The sequence below is a fragment of the Anomaloglossus baeobatrachus genome, chromosome 11, assembly GCF_048569485.1.
Source record: "Anomaloglossus baeobatrachus isolate aAnoBae1 chromosome 11, aAnoBae1.hap1, whole genome shotgun sequence".
Classification (NCBI taxonomy): domain Eukaryota; kingdom Metazoa; phylum Chordata; class Amphibia; order Anura; family Aromobatidae; genus Anomaloglossus; species Anomaloglossus baeobatrachus.
The window spans coordinates 160456781-160475827 of record NC_134363.1 but is presented as its reverse complement, the minus strand read 5'-3'; positions in this window follow the sequence as shown (position 1 = coordinate 160475827).

Here is a 19047-nt window from a genome sequence, read left to right as displayed (position 1 = left end):
CAGAGATCTCCATGCTTGTGGGGGCTCTGCATGTAGAATCACTGTCATTTTTTGTTCTTGAGAACCTGACAGCAGCAGTGGTATTGGGTATGCCATGGCTGCGCAAGCATAACCCTGTCATAGACTGGCACCAGGGTGAGATTGTGCGCTGGAGCCCTGAGTGTCAGGAGACGTGTATGTCTTTATCTGTTAACCTGACTAAAGCTGAACCTGTCCTTATACCTCATGTATTCAGGGATTTTGCTGACGTGTTCTCTGTTTCTGACTCTGAAAAATTACCTCCACACAGAGAATATGACTGCCCCATAGATTTGGTCCCCAATTCCCGACTCCCCAAGGGTAGGATTTATAATCTTTCTGGTCCAGAACGTCAGGCCATGAAAGATTATATAGCAGACAGTCTGCAGAGAGGGTTTATTAGACCATCCAGGTCACCAGTCGGCGCTGGATTCTTTTTTTGTGGAGAAAAAAGATGGTGGCCTCAGACCATGTATTGACTACCGTGAACTTAATAACATTACCGTAAAGAATCAGTACCCTCTGCCACTGATCCCCGATCTCTTTAACCAGCTCACAGGAGCCCGATACTTCACTAAGCTGTATCTCAGGGGTGCATATAACCTAATCCGCATCAGAGAAGGGGATGAATGGAAAACGGCATTTAACACTACAGAGGGCCACTATGAATACTTGGTAATGCCGTTTGGGTTAAGTAATGCGCCGGCGGTCTTTCAGGCCTTTGTCAATGACATTTTCAGGGATATCTGTGGTCAATATGTGGTGGTCTATCTGGATGACATCCTGATTTATTCTCCTGATGCTAAGTCACATGTCAAACATGTCCGCACTGTATTCCAGAGACTCAGGGAGAACTCCCTATTTGCTAAGTATGAAAAATGTGTTGTTTTTTTTTTTTTGTTGATAAGGTTAATTTCCTGTGTTATATATTGTCTGCAGGAGGCTTCCGCATGGATCCCTCTAAGCTACAGCCGATTAGGGAGTGGGTGCAACCCAAGTCTCTGAAAGCCTTGCAGCGTTTCCTTGGGTTTGCAAATTACTATCGCAAATTTATTAGGGATTTTTCCAAGATTGCCAAACCCCTCACTGATTTGACTAAAAAGGGGGCTGATGTGGTAAATTGGAAGCCAGAGGCGATCCATGCCTTCTCTACATTAAAAGAATGTTTTTCCTCAGACCCGATTCTGGTTCAGCCTGATCTCATGCGTCCGTTTATTGTAGAAGTTGATGCATCCGAAGTTGGAGTGGGGGCGGTGCTATCACAAGGTACTCCGTCTCTCACTCAACTTCGTCCTTGTGCCTTCTTTTCCCACAAATTTCCCCCCACCGAGACAAACTATGATATTGGTAATCGTGAGCTGTTGGCCATTAAATGGGCCTTCGAGGAATGGCGCCACTTCCTCGAGGGTGCCAAACATAAGGTTACAGTTCTCACAGACCACAAGAACCTCACCTATCTGGAATCTGCTAAGAGACTCAATCCTAGGCAAGCTAGGTGGGCATTGTTCTTCTCCAGATTTGATTTCGTGGTGACGTTTCGGCCCGGTACCAAGAATACAAGAGCTGATGCACTTTCCCGTAGCTTCTGTCCCTCTCAGTCAGACAACATCGAACCAGTCCCTATTTTAGGTAAGGGCATTGTGGAATCATCGGTATCCATAGATTTGATAGCACAAATCCGTGATGCCTAAGACCAGGCCCCTGAAACCACTCCTGACCGTAAACTGTTTGTCGCTCCCCCACTTCGTCTACGGGTACTTCAGGAGTCCCATAATTCTGTCCTTGCAGGTCAACCTGGTATAGGCAATACCCTCCGACTTGTAACTAGGAGCTTTTGGTGGCCAACCATAGCAAAGGACTGTAAGGAATACGTCCTGGCCTGTGAAACTTGTGCTCGAGCCAAGACACCCCGTACCCGTCCCGCTGGATTTTTCCAGTCCCTACCTATTCCAGAAAGTCCTTGGACCCACCTCTCCATGGACTTCATCACTGACCTTCCACCCTCAGAAGGGAAGACTTGTATCTGGGTAGTAGTAGATAGATTTAGTAAACAGTGTCATTTTGTTCCGTTGTCCGGTTTACCTAATTTTGAAACACTTAGCAGGTTGTTCATTAGGCATATTGTGCTGTTACACAGAGTTCCTGAAAATATTGTTTCTGACAGAGGAACGCAGTTCGTCTCGAAATTCTGGAGGGCTTTTTGTAAAAAGATTAATATAGAGTTATCTTTTTCTTCCGCCTATCACCCAGAGACCAATAGTCAGACTGAACGTTTTAATCAAATCTTAGAACAATATCTCCGGTGTTATGTGTCTGATCATCAGTCTAACTGGGTGGAATATCTACCACTAGCTGAGTTTGCCATTAATAACCAGTACCAGGAGTCTATCCAGACTACCCCTTTTTTCTGCAATTTCGGGTTGCATCCACATTTTGGCTCCTTTTCTTCCGCTATGGTGGATACTCCTGAGGCTGAAAGCACTGTGAGCAAACTGAAGGCTATCTGGTCTGAGGGGAAAGAAATCTTAAAGAGGGCACAGGGTGGTCAAGCCTCAGCTGCTAATAAGAGGTGTTCCAAGGGCCCAAGCCTTGGAGTTGGGGATAAGGTATGGTTGTCCACCCGTCATATTAAACTCAAGGTCCCTTCTGCTAAGCTGGGTCCCAGATTTATTTGACCTTACGAGATAGTCGAGGTCATCAATCCCACAGCTTTCCGCCTGAACCTACCTCAGTCCTTCAAAATATCGAACGTGTTCCATAAATCCCTCCTCAAGTTGTATCGTGTTCCCATTCACCCAGTCGGGCCCCCCCCTCCTCCTGTTTTGGTCAAGGGTAACCTGGAGTATGAAGTACAGAGGATCCTTGACTCCCGTACTGTTAGAGGGGCGGTGCAGTATCTTGTACATTGGAAGGGGTATGGCCCTGAGGAGCAATCATGGGTCCCAGCAAGTGAGGTCCACCCTAAAGGTCTTGTCAGGCGATTTCACCTCCAGTTCCCTGACAAGCCGGGTTTTGAGGGTCCGGTGGCCCCTCGTGGAGGGGGGGGGGTACTGTCACGTCCCCATCGGAGTCCGCTCCTGCGACTTCTGCTCCGATCGCCAGACGACGCCATGTTCCCACCATGGATAGTGCTGGTGATGGGAGAGGAGTCGGTGCCCATGGTTCTGCGGAGCACAGTGTCACGTCCCCACCGGAGTCCGCTCCTGCGACTTCTGCTCCGATCGCCAGACGACGCCATGTTCCCACCATGGATAGTGGTGGTGATGGGAGAGGAGTCGGTGCCCGTGGCTCTGCGGAGCACAGGCTCCGCTCATCCACTAGGCTGGGTTTCCCTGGAACCTGCAGTTCCACTGGCTGACTGTAGGTGGCATGTGTGTCTTCCAGCTGAAGTTGCCAACATACCAGCAGCAGATGGGAAGACACCACACCCTTCTTATTCCCTCTCCTGTCACATGATCACTGCCAGTGATAGTTCTGTTCTCCTGGCTCATGTGCTGTTTGTATTGTGATTCCTGTGCGCTGACCTTTGCTTGTTTTTTGACTACCCTCCTGACTGTCGTTTTTGTACCTTGCTGCCAGTTCCGGATTTGACCCCTGCTTTGTCTCCTTACTACGCCCTTGCCTGCCGATTCTGTTCCTGTTTTGCATCTCCTGGATTTTGACCCTGCCTGACGACCACGGACTACAGCCTACCACAGGTAGTGATCTCTGAGGCTCTGTGTAAATCCAAATCCCTGTACAGGGGTTAAAGGGTTGCAGAGTTCTTGGGGTCCTGCTTTGTGAGCGGCTTTTCTCTAGACTCCCCTTACAGCCAGTCTGAGTCTGTGGCTCCAATCAGGCATTACAGTGTGTTTATGCGCAATACATATGCTTGTATGTATATATATAATATTTAAGGTTTGTGTGTGTGTGTGTGTGTATGTATGTGTGTATGTGTGTGTGTGTATATATATATATATATATAATATATATATATATAATATTATATAAAATAAATTATTATTATTATTATTATTGCGCCATTTATTCCATGGCGCTTTACAAGTGAAAGAGGTTATACGTACAACCAGGGCCGTATTTGCCACTAGGCACCCGTGGTCCCGTGCCTAGGGCGGCACATTGCGGGGGGCGGCACTTTCTGGCAGCAAAAAAAAAAAAAAAAATATATATAAATTTTTTTTTTTTTTTTTTACATACCCGCCCCCCGTCCCTCCCTCCGTTACACTCGGCTGTGTTCGGGGGGGGGGGGGGGGGTTGAGAGGGAGGAGAGGCGCACTTCTGTATTTAAATACATGGTGGGCGCCAGGCATAGTGAGCTGATTAACCCCGGAAGTTCCATCGTCAGCACTTCCGGGGTCAGAGGCGCGCGGGCACGACAATCAGCTGACTGCCCCGTGCTGCAGCGTCCAATGCTGCAGACGACACACGCCGCGGAGGAGGACACGTCTGAAGCTGGAGCAAGCCAGAAGAGGAGCCAGCCAGAGCAGGGCGGCGAGCACAGGAGCAGGTAAGGCAGAGGCAGAGCCTAGAATGTATGGGCTCCTTACAGGTTAGTTGATGATCGTTGCGATGCCTCTTTTTGTCCACTATAATCATGCAAGGGGAGGCTGGGGGGAGAGAGGCTGAGGCTGGGGGAGGCTGGGAAGAGAGAGAGGCTGGGAAGAGAAAGAGGCTGAGGCTGGGGGGAGGCTGGGAAGAGAGAGAGAGGCTGAGGCTGGGAAGAGAGAGAGAGGCTGAGGCTGGGGGGAGGCTGGGAAGAGAGTGGCTGGGGGGAGGCTGGGAAGAAAGGCTGAGGCTGGGGGGAGAGAGGCTGAGGCTGGGGGAGAGGGAGGCTGGGGGGAAAGAGACGCTGAGGCTGGGGGAAGAGAGGCTGAGGCTGGGGGAAGAGAGAGACTGGGGGGAGAGAGGCTGAGGCTGGGGGGGAGGCTGGGGGGGGAGAGGCTGAGGCTGGGGGGGAGGCTGGGGGGAGAGAGAGGCTAAGGCTGGGGGGAGAGAGAGGCTGGGGGGAGAGAGAGGCTGAAGCTGGGGGGGAGGCTGGGGGGAGAGAGAGGCTGAGAGGAGAGAGGCTGATGCTGGGGGAGGCTGGGGGGAGAGGGAGGCTGGGGGGAGAGAGAGGCTGGGGGGGAGAGAGAGGCTGAGGCTGGGGGGGAGAGAGAGGCTGAAGCTGGGAGGAGAGAGGCTGATGCTGGGGGAGGCTGATGCTGGGGGAGGCTGATGCTGAGGGAGGCTGATGCTGAGGGAGGCTGATGCTGGGGGAGGCTGGGAGGGGGAGGCTTGGAGGAGGGAAGCTGATGCTGAGGGAGACTTGGAGGAGGGAGGCTGAGGGAGGCTGATGCTGGGAGGAGGGAGGCTGATGCTGGGGGAGGCTGGGAGGAGGGAGGCTGATGCTGGGAGGAGGGAGGCTGATGCTGGGGGAGGCTGGGAGGAGGGAGGCTGATGCTGAGGGAGGCTGGGAGGAGGGAGGCTGATGCTGGGGGAGGCTGATGCTGGGGGAGGCTGATGCTGAGGGAGGCTGATGCTGGGGGAGGCTGGGAGGGGGAGGGTGAGGCTTGGAGGAGAGAAGCTGATGCTGAGGGAGACTTGGAGGATGGAGGCTGAGGGAGGCTGATGCTGGGAGGAGGGAGGCTGATGCTGGGAGAGGCTAGGAGGAGGGAGGCTGATGCTGGGAGGAGGGAGGCTGATGCTGGGGGAGGCTGGGAGGAAGGAGGCTGATGCTGAGGGAAGCTGATGCTGAGGGAGGCTGATGCTGGGGGAGCCTGGGAGGAGGGAGGCTGATGCTGGGGGAGCCTGGGAGGAGGGAGGCTGATGCTGGGGGAGGCTGGGAGGAGGGAGGCTGAGGCTGGGGGAGGCTGGGAGGAGGGAGGCTGAGGCTGGGGGAGGCTGATGCTGGGGGAGGCTGGGAGGAGAGAGGCTGATGCTGGGGGAGGCTGGGAGGGGGAAGGTGAGGCTTGGAGGAGGGAGGCTGATGCTGAGGGAGGCTGGGAGGAGGGAAGCTGATGCTGTGGGAAGCTGGGAGGGTGAGGCTTGGAGGAGGGAGGCTGATGCTGGGGAGGCTGGGAGGAGGGAGGCTGATGCTGAGGGAGGCTGATGCTGAGGGAGACTGATGCTGGGGCAGCCTGGGAGGAGGGAGGCTGATGCTGGGGGAGGATGGAGGCTGAGGCTGGGGGAGGCTGGGAGGAGGGAGGCTGAGGCTGGGGGAGGCTGATGCTGGGGGAGGCTGGGAGGAGAGAGGCTGATGCTGGGGGAGGCTGGGAGGGGGAAGGTGAGGCTTGGAGGAGGGAGGCTGATGCTGAGGGAGGCTGGGAGGAGGGAAGCTGATGCTGGGGGAAGCTGGGAGGGTGAGGCTTGGAGGAGGGAGGCTGATGCTGAGGGAGGCTGATGCTGAGGGAGGCTGATGCTGGGGGAGGCTGGGAGGAAGGAGGCTGATGCTGGGGGAGGCTGGGAGGAGGAAGGCTGATGCTGGGGGAGGCTGGGAGGAGGGAGGCTGATGCTGGGGGAGGCTGGGAGGAGGGAGGCTGATGCTGGGGGAAGCTGGGAGGAGGGAGGCTGATGCTGTGGGAGGCGGGAGGCTGATGCTGGGGGAGGCGGGAGGCTGATGCTGGGGGAGGCTGGGAGGCTGATGCTGGGGGAGGCTGGGAGGAGGGTGGCTGATGCTGGGGGAGGCTGGGAGGAGGGTGGTTGATGCTGGGGGAGGCTGGGAAGAGGGTGGCTGATGCTGGGGGAGGCTGGGAAGAGGGAGGCTGATGCTGGGGGAGGCTGGGAGGAGGGAGGCTGATGCTGGGGGAGGCTGGGAGGAGGGAGGCTGATGCTGGGGGGAAGCTGGGAGCAGGGAGGCTGATGCTGGGGGAGGCTGGGAGGAAAGAGGCTGATGCTGGGGGAGGAGAGAGGCTGATGCTGGGGGAGGCGGGAGGCTGATGCTGGGGGAGGCGGGAGGCTGATGCTGGAGGAGGCTGGGAGGCTGATGCTGGGGGAGGCTGGGAGGCTGATGCTGGGGGAGGCTGGGAGGCTGATGCTGGGGGAGGCTGGGAGGAGGGTGGTTGATGCTGGGGGAGGCTAGGAGGAGGGAGGCTGATGCTGGGGTAGGCTGGGAAGAGGGAGGCTGATGCTGGGGTAGGCTGGGAAGAGGGAGGCTGATGCTGGGGGAGGCTGGGAAGAGGGAGGCTGATGCTGGGGGAGGCTGGGAAGAGGGAGGCTGATGCTGGGGGAAGCTGGGAAGAGGGAGGCTGATGCTGGGGGAAGCTGGGAGCAGGGAGGCTGATGCTGGGGGGGGCTGGGGGAGGCTGGGAGGGGGAGGAGGGAGGCTGATGCTGGGGGAGAGGCTGCTGCTGGAGGCGGGGGGAGAGAGGCTGCTGCTGGGGGAATGGAAGAGAGGGGCCAATGCTAGAGACAGAGGACAAGGGTTGAGGGATAGAGCAATGACAATATCGATGGGGGGGGGGAGTGTAAGGACTCAGAATAAGAGGGGGGCAGCATTGGGAGCTCATTACGGAGAAGGGGCAGCATGTGTGGGCTCAGTATGGAGTGGAACAATGTAGGGGAGTCAATATCAAGAGTGGGGTAGTGTGTGTGTGTGTGTGTGTGTGTCTCAGCATAAGCGCTAGTGTGGTGGTCTTAGTATGATGAGTGGGGCAGCATGGAGGTGTCATTATGGAAAAGAGGAAGGCAGCATTAGGAGCTCATGGAGAGGGGCAGCATGCACGGGACACTGAGGAGTGGGCAGCATGCATGGGACATTGTGAGGAGGGGGCAGCATGCATGGGACATTGTGAGGAGGGGGCAGCATGCATGGGACATTGTGAGGAGGGAGCAGCATGATGTGAGGACAATGTGCAGATCATATTTCATAATTGAGGAAGGTGTGGTGGGTATAATTTATAAGGGAGGGCAGTGTGGTGTTTATTAGGGGAAGTGTGACAGTCACAGTATATAAGTGGGGACGGTGTGGTGGGAATATTTTATACTCATGCTATGTTTTGATGTGCCTCTGGTGATCCCCATTGGGGAGGGGGGGGGGTTAGTGCCCTTCGTTTCTCATTGATACTTTTTTAAGTGTTTTACAAAGTAGATCTGCCTTAAACAGATGTCATGTGCGAAAACTCAGTTTTACGTTGTCAATAAGGGGCGCGACCACTTAAAGTGCCTAGGGCAGCACGAAGGCCAAATACAGCCCTGCGTACAACAATCATTAACAGTACAAGACAGACTGGTATAGGAGGAGGGAGGACCCTGCCCACGAGGGCTCACAGTCTACAGGGAATGGGTGATGGTACGATAGGTGAGGACAGAGCTGGTTGCACAGTGGTCTACTGGACTGAGGGCTATTGTAGGTTGTAGGCTTGTTGGAAGAGGTGGGTCTTGAGGTTCCTCTTGAAGCTTTCCATGGTAAGGGAGAGTCTGATGTGCTGAGGTAGAGCGTTCCAGAGTATGGGGGATGCACAGGAGAAATCTTGTACGCGATTGTGGGAAGAGGAGATAAGAGAGGAGCAGAGAAGGAGATCTTGTGAGGATCTGAGGTTGCTTGCAGGTAGGTACCGGGAGACTAGGTCACAGATGTAGGGAGGAGACAGGTTGTGCATTGCTTTGTATGTCATGGTTAGTGTTTTGAACTGGAGTCGTTGGGTGAAGGGAAGCCAGTGAAGGGATTGGCAGAGTGGCGAGGCTGGGGAGTAGCGAGGGGAGAGGTGGATTAAGCGGGCCGCATATATGTATATATTTGCATGTGTGCGTGTGATAGATAGATATATATATATATATATATATATATATCTATCTAATATATATTACAGTCATATGAAAAAGTTTGGGCACCCCTATTAATGTTAATCTTTTTTCTTTATAACAATTTGGGTTTTTGCTATTTCTGTTTCATATATCTAATAACTGATGGACTCAGTAATATTTCTGGATTGAAATGAGGTTTATTGTACTAACAGAAAATGTGCAATCTGCATTTAAACAAAATTTGACCGGTGCAAAAGTATGGGCACCTCAACATAAAAGTGACATTAATATTTTGTAGATCCTCCTTTTGCAAAAATAACAGCCTGTAGTCGCTTCCTGTAGCTTTTAATGAGTTCCTGGATCCTGGATGAAGGTATATTTGACCATTCCTGTTTACAAAACAATTCCAGTTCAGTTAAGTTTGATGGTCGCCGAGTATGGACAGCCGCTTCAAATCATCCCACAGATGTTCAATGATATTCAGGTCTGGGGACTGGGATGGCCATTCCAGAACATTGTAATTGTTCCTCTGCATGAATGCCGGAGTAGATTTGGAGCGGTGTATTGGATCATTGTCTTGCTGAAATATCCATCCCCTGCGTAACTTCAACTTCGTCACTGATTCTTGCACATTATTGTCAAGAATCTGCAGATACTGAGTTGAATCCATGCGACCCTCAACTTTAACAAGATTCCCGGTGCCGGCATTGGCCACACAGCCCCAAAGCATGATGGAACCTCCACCAAATTTTACTGTGGGTAGCAAGTGCTTTTCTTGGAATGCCGTGTTTTTTTGCCTCCGTGCATATCGCCTTTTTGTATGACCAAACAACTCAATCTTTGTTTCATCAGTCTACAGGACCTTCTTCCAAAACGTAACTGGCTTGTCCAAATGTGCTTTTTGCATACCTCAGGCAACTGTTTGTGGCGTGCTTGCAGAAACGGCTTCTTTCGCATCACTCTCCCATACAGCTTCTCCTTGTGCAAAGTGCACTGTATTGTTGACCGATGCACATTGACACCATCTGCAGCAAGATGATGCTGCAGGTCATTGGAGGTGGTCTGTGGATTGTCCTTGACTGTTCTCACCATTCTTCTTCTCTGCCTGTCTGATATTTTTCTTGGCCTGCCACTTCTGGGCTTAACAAGAACTGTACCTGTGTTCTTCCATTTCCTTACTATGTTCCTCACAGTGGAAACTGACAGTTTAAATCTCTGAGACAACTTTTTGTATCCTTCCCCTGAACAACTACGTTGAATAATCTTTATTTTCAGATCATTTGAGAGTTGTTTTGAGGAGCCCATGATGCCACTCTTCATAGGAGATTCAAATAGGAGAACAACTTGCAAGTGGCCACCTTAAATACCTTTTCTCATGATTGGATACACCTGCCTATGAAGTTCAAAGCTCAATGAGGTTACAAAACCAATTTAGTGCTTTAATAAGTCGGTAAAAAGTAATTAGGAGTGTTCAAATCAAGAAATTGATAAGGGTGCCCATACTTTTGCACCGGTCAAATTTTGTTTAAATGCGGATTGCACCTTTTTTGTTAGTACAATAAACCTCTTTTCAATTCAGAAATATTACTCAGTCCATCAGTTATTAGATATATGAAACTGAAATAGCTGTTGCAAAACCCCAAATTGTTATAAAGAAAAAAGGTTAACATTAATAGGGGTGCCCAAACTTTTTCATGTGACTGTATATATGTTGTGAGGTAGCAGCGTTGCTTGGGCAAAAACGTGAGGCAGTGAGGCAGCAGCGTGTTCACACCAACAGTCTATTTATTGTTGCAGCATAAATAGATCCAATTTCCCACTGTCAAAGTCTCTTCCGGATCACAGCCGGTGCATATAGACAAATTCTTTGCATCAAAAAGTCTTGTTACCTTAGGACCCCGTTAACCGCAGGGATCTGTGTAAGGTTCTCCTAGGCTCACACTCTTGGCCTGTGCTCACTCCACACAGAGCCAGCCCAGCTCACACGGCGTGTGTTAGCTTCACCAAGCCTGGCTCTCAACTGAGACACACCCTGCTGTGCTCTGCATGATTTTAAATGAAAATGCCGGACATGAGGATTGCTACAAAACCTGGACTGGGAGGAGGGATCTGTCTCCCTGTTACCCTTTGTGCTATACTCCCAGTAATAGCTATAGCAAACTCAGAGGGTTTCCAGACACATTCTGGGGGACACATAGCGGTCTTCAAATATTACCCCTGTCACTGACTCACATATCCCCCCCCTCAGTTCAAACGGGTGGGGTTGAACTTTTGCCAACATACAGGGACCTCTGGACAGGGCATCCGCATTGCCCTGCAACCTACCAGCCCGGTGTTCCACAGAAAAGTGAAAGTTCTGCAAGGAGAGAAACCACCTGGTGACTCTAGCATTTCTCTCCTTAGCATTCCTCATCCAGACCAAAGGGGAGTGGTCTGTCACCAGGCGAAAGTGTCGCCCCAGCAGGTAGTAGCGTAGGGATTCCAGAGCCCATTTTATGGCCAGGCACCCCTTCTCCACTATGCTATAGTTCTTCTCTGCCGGGGTGAGTTTTCTACTCAAATAGGTGACCGGGTGCTCTTCCCCATCTACCTCCTGGGACAGAACTGCACCCAGACCCACCTCAGAGGCATCTGCCTGTACTATAAACTACTTTTGAAAGTCAGGGTTGACAAGGACAGGCTGACCACATAGGACAACCTTTAGCGCCTGAAAGGCTTCCTCTGCTTGTGTATTCCAGTGGACCATAACCGACTTCTTCCCCTTTAAGAGATCGGTCAAAGGCGCCGACCGTCCAGCAAAATTGGGTATGAATCGTTGGTAATACCCCATTATACCCAGAAAGGCTCTTACCTGTTTTGTGGTAAGGGGACGAGGCCAGTTTTGAATGGCTTCGATTTTGTTTACTTGTGGCTTGATAACCCCTTGGCCTATCACATACCCCAAGTAACGGGCTTCTTTGAGACCCATAGCACATTTGCTTGGATTCGCCGTCAGACTAGCAGCTCTGAGCGAATCCACTACCGCTTGTACCTGAGATAAGTGGGTGCTCCAGCCACTGCTATAGATGATGATGTCATCCAAATATGCGGAGGCATATGGTTGATGGGGTTCTAACACTATGTCCATTAATCTCTGAAACGTGGCCGGAGCCCCATGTAAACCAAATGGCAAGACGACATAGTGATAGAGCCCCCCTGGCATGACAAAAGCGGTCTTTTCTTTTGCCGCCTCTGTCAGCGGCACCTGCCAGTAACCTTTAGTGAGATCGAGAGTCGTGAAGTATTGGGCCCGTCCCAGTCTCTCTATCAGCTCGTCGACCCTGGGCATGGGATACATATCAAATTTCGAAACCTCATTTAACTTTCGGAAGTCATTACAGAATCTTAAAGAACCGTCTGGTTTCGGAATCAGCACAATGGGACTGGCCCATTCGCTCGTGGATTTTTCAATAACCCCTAGTTGGAGCATCTTTTTTACCTCCTCCGCAATGGCTTGCCTACGAGCCTCTGGTACCCGGTATGGCCTCAGGCGTACACTTACTTGAGGCTCGGTGACAATATCATGGTGGATTACGGTTGTTCGGCCGGGTAGGCTTGAGAACACATCCGTATTCCGCTGCACTAACCTCCGAGACTCCCGTCTCTGCTGTTTGAGAGAGAATCCCCTATCCTCACTCCCAATTCATCATCAGGGGACTCCTCCTTTGTTGTTGTCAAGGCACCTGAAAAGGTTAGGTCCAACGTTACGTCAGTCACCATACATTCCCTGTCTTTCCACGCCTTCAGCAGGTTTACATGGTAGATTTGCTCTGGTTTTCTTCTACCTGGCTGATACACCTTATAGTTTACTTCCCCCACTTTCTCCCGGATCTCATAGGGACCTTGCCATTTGGCTAAGAACTTACTTTCTGCAGTAGGTATTAGGACTAAGACACGATCTCCCGGTTTAAAAGACCTGATGGAGGCCTTTCTATTATACTGAGTACTTTGGGCTACCTGAGCATCCAGCAAATGCTCTTTAACAATGGGCATTATTGCCGTGATACGATCCTGCATACCCATAACGTATTCCACTGTGCTTTTGTGAGGGGTGGGCTCCTGTTCCCAAGTTTCCTTAACTATATCCAGCAGTCCCCGCGGATGTCTGCCATACAGTAACTCAAATGGCGAGAACCCGGTGGAAGATTGTGGGACCTCGCGGATAGCGAACATTAAATAGGGCAATAACATGTCCCAATCTTTCCCCTCTTTGGAGACCACCTTTTTCAACATAGCCTTCAGAGTTTTATTAAAACGTTCCACTAGACCATCAGTCTGGGGATGGTACACTGACGTGCGTAGCTGCTTGATCTGGAGGAGTTTGCACAGTTCCTTTGTAATTTTAGACATAAAGGGAGTGCCCTGATCGGTCAGGATTTCTTTGGGTAACCCCACGCGACAGAACATAGCAAACAACTCCCGAGCAATAAGCCTCGCCGAGGTGTGACGTAGTGGAATGGCCTCCGGATAACGTGTCGCGTAATCCATCACTAACAGGATGTGCTGGTGACCACGGGCCAATTTTACAATGGGTCCAATCAGATCCATAGCAATCCGCTCAAAAGGCACCTCTATAATGGGTAAAGGTATCAGAGGACTACGGAAACGGTGCGTTGGTGCGGTCAACTGACAAACTGGGCAGGACTCACAGAACCTCTTAATTTCTGCGCCGACCCCTGGCCACTAAAACCGCTGAAACATGCGTTCCCGCGTTTTCTCTTCACCTAGGTGCCCACTCATTAGGTGGTTATGAGCCAATTCCAAGGTCTGACGGCGGTACGGCTGAGGGACCACCAACTGTTCCACTATTTCCCCCCGGATTGTATCAACCCGATAGAGCAACTCTCGCTTTAGAGCCATGTAGGGAGTTTCCAGCCTGGCACCAGGCCGCTGGGGTACCCCATCAATTACCTGTACATTTCCACGTCCAGGAGCCAATGTGGGGTCCCGGAGCTGTGCTGTTCCGAAATTATCTGGAGACACATTCAACTCCGGGATTGCCTCGGGTGGCTCAACCTCTCCTGCCATTACCTCTAGGGGGAACCTGGCAGGGTTACACTCTGTCCCTATACTGGTGACCCCTACGGCAGGTATCCCTGAGTCGGGATCGTCCGGCTCAGGGCCTGGTTCAATTATACACCTCGGAGGGCTAGGTCGCCTCCCACATAATGTCCAGAACAGGGGCAAGTCTCTTCCCAAAATAACAGCATATGGAAGTCTTTTCATCACCCCCACTTCATGTTGAACCTCTCCACACGAGGTAGCAATGGTGACCCTTTCCATAGGGTATTCACGTAGGTCTCCATGAATACAAAGTACCCCTACTTTATGTCCCGTAGGGTTTTCCCCGGAGACCAAGGAGGCATGTACAAGAGTCACTAAACTTCCTGAGTCCAACAAAGCCTCTGCTGTATAGCCATTAACACGTACTTTGCAGAGATGGGGCTCCTCCCCCATAGTAACAGTGCTTACGGTACAAACAGTATGGGCATACATTGATACCCGGCGAGCGTACCGGCAGGCCATGGGTTCTGATGTGAGTGGGCACTGTGCCATCATATGCCCCAGCTGATGGCACCGCCAGCACATAACAGCAGAGGTGTCCCTGTTTCGGGTGTCTGACTTTGGGGAACCGGGACTCCTGCTGACCTTAGTCTGGGGTTTACTCTCTGCCAGGGCTGAAGACGGGGCAGCACCCGAGGAGGGACAGGAGTCTTTTACCAACTGTGAAGGGGGCGTATCCCTACGGAGTGCCCGCCGTGAAGCAGAGTCCCGGACCAACTCCTGGGTAGCTGTGTAGCGTTCCACCAAATTCACTAGCTGGTCTAGGGTACCGGGGTCCCCCTGTCCCACCCATCGTTTAATGGGGGCTGGCAAAGTCCGCACAAACCGTTCAATCACCACCCGCTCAATCATCTGTCCGGGTTCAAGGTCTCCGGCTGCAGCCATTTTTTTACAAGGTCCAGTAAGACATGGGCCTGTGAGCGTGCAGGTTTTCCCTCCTCAAAGGACCACTGATTCACTCGTTGGGCCCGGAGATAAGTGTTAACCCCCATTCGTGCAAGGATCTCACCTTTCAGTGTGCCATAGTCCTTGGCATCCTCCGTGCTGAGATCCAGGTAGGCTTTTTGGGGTTCACCTACCAAGAACGGGGCCACGACATCAGTCCAACGGTCGATAGACAATTTCTCTCGCTCAGCGGTCCTCTCAAACACGGAGAGAAAGGCTTCTGGGTCATCCTCTGCACTCATGTAGCAACAAGTGAACAAGTCCTGCACCGCCTGCCCTCAGATTACCTCCAAGTTCAGTGGCTCACGTGCTGATGACTGCCATGTAGCGCTGGTTTGCAGGCGCAGCGTGCTGGTCGGTATTGAGCAGCTAAGAGATCCAACAACAGGAAGATGAAAAATCGACCGCAAACAGCTGCTATGCCAAACAATTTCTTTTTTATTCAAGCGTTCTTTTCATCGGTGCAGATAAAAATGCGGGAGGTGACTAGGATGCGAGTCCCTCCAAAGGACGACGGCCGTTTCGTCTGTAAGCCAGTCTGGCTTACAGACGAAACGGCCGTCGTCCTTTGGAGGGACTCGCATCCTAGTCACCTCCCGCATTTTTATCTGCACCGATGAAAAGAACGCTTGAATAAAAAAGAAATTGTTTGGCATAGCAGCTGTTTGCGGTCGATTTTTCATCTTCCTGTTGTTTGATCCTCTGCACTCATCCTCGTAAGTGCTGCCCTTACTCTGTCCTGGGCCGCAGGAAGGACTGGATGACCTGGAGTTACCGCTGGGAGCGCTTCTCGCAGAGCAGAAAGCTGCTTAGCCAACAAGCTGTTTGTCTCCTGTTGCTGAATGAACGCCCGCTGGAGCTGGACATTGGTTTGTTGCTGCTGAGCATTAGCCTGGGCCAGCTGCTTTACAAGATCCTCCATAGTGGCTGCTGAGTTAAACTGTAACTTTGCAGGCTTGATCATAAACATGTGAAAACTGGGTTGTTGCCCCTAGCAACCAGGCTGCAACGCCTGTAAGCTTCGTGGACCCGCCGATCCACCGCAAACAGTCAGTAAAAAAAAAAAAAAAAAAAAAAATTCCTTTTTTTTTTTTTTCCCGGGTAAGTACTTCCTAGGCCATTGCCCTTAGCAACCAGGCTGCCATGCCCGCATTCTCCACCATAATGTGAGGTAGCAGCGTTGCTTGGGCAAAAACGTGAGGCAGCAGCGTGTTCACACCAACAGTCTATTTATTGTTGCAGCATAAATAGATCCAATTTCCCACTGTCAAAGTCTCTTCCGGATCACAGCCGGTGCATATAGACAAATTCTTTGCATCAAAAAGTCTTGTTACCTTAGGACCCCGTTAACCGCAGGGATCTGTGTAAGGTTCTCCTAGGCTCACACTCTTGGCCTGTGCTCACTCCACACAGAGCCAGCCCAGCTCACACGGCGTGTGTTAGCTTCACCAAGCCTGGCTCTCAACTGAGACACACCCTGCTGTGCTCTGCATGATTTTAAATGAAAATGCCGGACATGAGGATTGCTACAAAACCTGGACTGGGAGGAGGGATCTGTCTCCCTGTTACCCTTTTAATAGCTATAGCAAACTCAGAGGGTTTCCAGACACATTCTGGGGGACACATAGCGGTCTTCAAATATTACCCCTGTCACTGCCTCACAATGTGTATATATAATATATATACATATATAAACATTGGCGGAAAGAGACAGAAAAAGGGCCCCTGTGCATGAATAATGTATGTGCCCTTTCGAGCCCAAGAGCTCAGAAAAATGCAACATTGCACCTGCTTTGGAAATAGAAATGGGCCCCTGTGCAGCCATAGAGGATGCACCAATGGTATATGCCCCCCTTCATTCTCTATATCTGTATTTTTTTTCCTCTCTCTAGCTATCTAGATAGATAGATAAACTAGACAGTGCATGTTTAAAATATTAAAATGTCACAAAACTGCATCAAAAATGCATGGTGCTTAAAAAGTCTGAAATGATGAGCCATTTGCTGAGAAAATATGCATGTTAGAATATTGCATCTTTTATAAAAAATATTTGCTCAATGCTGGCAAAATTGGCTATCATAAAATAATACGTAATAGTCTTGTGCATAAAGGTGGTCACATGGATGATAACAAATGACTAAACTAAGGATCATGAAATACAATGCATTACCAGAGGGGAAGCAGCGATTTAGTTCTGCTGCAGCTCACTGAATTGCACAGGTTACTTTAATCCTTCATTGAAGCACTGACTGTCTGACTGAATGGATTGTTGATATTTTCTATAGAGGATTGCCATCTAGTGGTGACTTTTGGTACTGAATGGAGTATCAGGCACTAATACTTTGTCAGTGACAGTGATGGTATCACATAAAATGAGAAGGCTGCATTTTGTGTAAATAACACTTTAAGGGCTCATGCGGACGTTGCATAATACCATGCATTTACGCTGCGTATTGCCCTGCAGCGTAAATGCATGCGTCCGGCGTCCCCTGCACAATCTATGTAGATTGTGCATGAGACGTGCGCACGTTGCTTTTATGAATGCAGCGATTTGGGTGCTAAAATTTTGACCCAAATCCGTGCGTTCCTAAAAGCAGCATGTCAATTATTTCTGCGTTCTGGATGCACCTCCCACTCTGTCTATGGTGGGGGCAGCAGCCATAGCGCATGAAATCGGGTTTTTTAACAAAAAAACTGCATTCATTATGCAGTCTTTCTGCAGCGATTTGACATTCACATGTGCTGCCAAATCGCTGCAGAATAGTCTGCAGTTACGTGCGCATGAGCCCTAACAATCTATTTAACCAGTTAGTTCAGGAAGTCCCCATTGTTTGTGTATAAAAATATATAGTAGCCAACATTCCGGAAAAAAAATAAAGGGATACTTCTACTAATAATAGCAGCACAGTCATTTCCTCTGTCTTTGACGTCACTCTGGACTGGACACATTAAACAAGAAATTGACGCAACCATATTAAGGCTTTGTGTGCACGTAACTGCTGAAATTTCTGTAGTGATTTGACAGCACATGTGCGCTTCAAATCGCTGCAGAAACACTGCGTAATGGATGCAGTGTTTCAGCAGAATAAATGCCGAATTCATGCGCTCGGGATGGTGCCCCCACCATAGACAGACAGATTGGGAGCCGCATCCAAAGCGCACAAATTAATTGACATATAAAGCAGGACGAAGAATCGAATTTAATGGTGCAAAAATTCATTTATTAAGACATAAAAGTGACACACATAGATAAAAACAGACATGAAGGCAACAAATGACCAAGCACAAAAAGTATTAATTTAAGCCAAAACACATGAAAAGATGGTAAGAGTATCTGTGAATGGAGGAAGGGAGTATAAAAAGAGCCTCCAGTTTATATAAAATCATTTACTCTGTATCTTTTATAGAGGAAAACTCCCACCAGCAAATCACATTAGAAGAGCAAAAAAAGCCCAGTTAAAGTGCCATGTGCAGACCAAATACAAAGTGACTAGTGCACAGTCAGGGGTTAACCATTAAAAGATCATCCTACCTACGTACGTTTCGCAGTAGTGGACAAAGCCACAGCAGAGCTTCTTCAGGGAAGGAGAGGGGCAGCTCCTTACCATCTTTTCATGTGTTTTAGCTTAAATTAATACTTTTTGTGCTTGGTCATTTGTTGCCCTCATGTCTGTTTTTATCTATGTGTGTCACTTTTATGTCTTAATAAATGAATTTTTGCACCATTAAACTCGATTCTTCCTCCTGCTTTATATTCCTACTTGAGTGGTGGTGATGGCTGCAGTTACACTGTATTTCTGCCCATTACAATAAATATGGTTGCCCTTTGGAGGCTTTTTCTTATAAATTAATTGACATGTTGCATTTTTGTACGCACGGATTAGGGTCAAAATTTCAGGATGCAAATCGCTGCGTTCATAAAAGCAATGTGCGGATGGATTATGCACAATCTACATAGATTGTGCTGGGGACGCAGGACGCATGCATTTACGCTGCAGTGCAATACGCAGCGTAAATGCATGAATTTACGCAACGTGCGCACAAGCCCAAATAGTGCCAAATCATTCCAAGATATATTCTATGGAAGCTGAAGGAAGAGATGAGCCAATTGCCGCGCCGCCGTGAGGAGAAGCGGCTGGGGAGATCGCCCATCCCTAGTGATTAGTTGACCAAATAGATCTCTCCATAGGCGTAATGTGGTTTCATGGTTGCAATGCCTTGTCTCCAGTCATAAAAACTATTCTGAAGTATAAAGTGGTC